This window comes from Primulina tabacum, chromosome 12 (genome assembly GCF_025594145.1).
Source record: "Primulina tabacum isolate GXHZ01 chromosome 12, ASM2559414v2, whole genome shotgun sequence".
NCBI lineage: Eukaryota > Viridiplantae > Streptophyta > Magnoliopsida > Lamiales > Gesneriaceae > Primulina > Primulina tabacum.
This window is the reverse complement of record NC_134561.1, coordinates 18,054,754-18,056,177: the sequence shown is the minus strand read 5'-3', so window position 1 is coordinate 18,056,177 and position 1,424 is coordinate 18,054,754. Positions and strand designations below refer to the sequence as shown.

The window sequence follows — 1,424 nt, the reverse complement described above, 5'->3', positions numbered from 1 at the left end:
CACCCCCATTTGTTGAATTATTGTTTTTAGTTGTTGGTGGTTCTATTGTTCCTATATTATCCCAATTTTGAGCATTTTCTGCTAATGAATCCAAATATTCCATAGCTTCATTTGGGTTTTTATCTTCAAAAGTTCCATTACACATGAATTCTATCATTTGCCTATCTTTAGGTATTAGACCTTCATAAAAGTGAGAAACTATTCTCCATGTTTCAAAACCATGATGTGGGCATGTATTAGGTAATTCTTTGTATCTATCCCAACATTGATAAAACGTTTCTCCTTGTTTTTGAGAAAAAGTTGTAATTTGTCTTTTAAAAGAGTTTGTTCTATGGGAAATGAAAAATTTTTGAGAAATTGTTGTTGTATTTCTTCCCATGATCTTATTGAACTTGATCTTAAATTTTGTAGCCATGTTTTAGCTTGATCTTTTAAAGAAAAAGGGAAAAGCTTTAATCGAACTATATCCATGCTACAATTTTGATCATTATAAGTGTTACAAACTTCCTCAAATTCTCTTAGATGCAAATATGGATTTTCAGAATCTAAGCCATGAAAATTTGGTAAAAGTTGAATAATTTGAGGTTTGAAGTTGAAATTAGATCCATCAGGAGGAAAAACTAAACAAGATGGGGCACTAGTGCTAATAGGGTTCATATGGTGCCTAAGTGTTCTTAATTGATCATGTTCTTGATTATTATTATTATTATTATTATTATCATTATCTTGATTATTTGAATTATCATCCATGTTTAAATTATTTTCAGATACTCGAATAAGTCTACCACTTTTTTTTAGACTCCAAATACTCATACAAAAAAAACAACACAATACTTATAAATAAAACATAATTAACAAATATAAACTTAATTTATACCTCCCCGGCAACGGCGCCAAAAACTTGCTACTACTTAAATAATAATTCGCCCAAGTGTGGGTTGTCTGGAAGTAATATATTTCGTAAGTAAGAGATCGATCCTCAGAGAGGTTGTTTTGAATTTAAATTTATTAATTTATAGATTACCAAATGCAAGAATGAAGTTTACAAATTATAAATTTTGTCAATGCTTGAGGATTTATTCTTGGTTTATGTAATATTATTTAACTAAAAGTAAAACAAAAAAAACCACCATAAATAATGGTTCCAAGAAAATTAAACACACACATAATATAATATAGTTCACACTATAGAAAATACCGAATTAACCGATATTTTGTATATGGTACCTATGATTATAATTATAACTATATAAATAAATAATTGCATAAAGTAAATGTTAAATTAAATCATTATATTTCATTTAGAACAACCGGCAGAGCCACGCTATTGCCTAAATGAAATATATTGATTTAATAAGTTAGTTGCGTTAAAGTAAAAGTTAGTTGCGATAAAGTAAGTTTAGTTGCGGAAAAGTAAAAGTTAG

The 1,424-nt window shown here is 28.0% G+C and overlaps 1 non-coding gene across 1 annotated transcript; it reads left to right on the top strand.

Moving 5' to 3' along the window:
- The first annotated feature begins 215 nt into the window (after positions 1-215).
- On the top strand, positions 216-326 carry LOC142521536 (small nucleolar RNA R71). The gene has a single exon (XR_012814244.1). It is a non-coding gene; the product is annotated as a small nucleolar RNA R71 (small nucleolar RNA).
- The last annotated feature ends 1,098 nt before the right edge of the window (positions 327-1,424 follow it).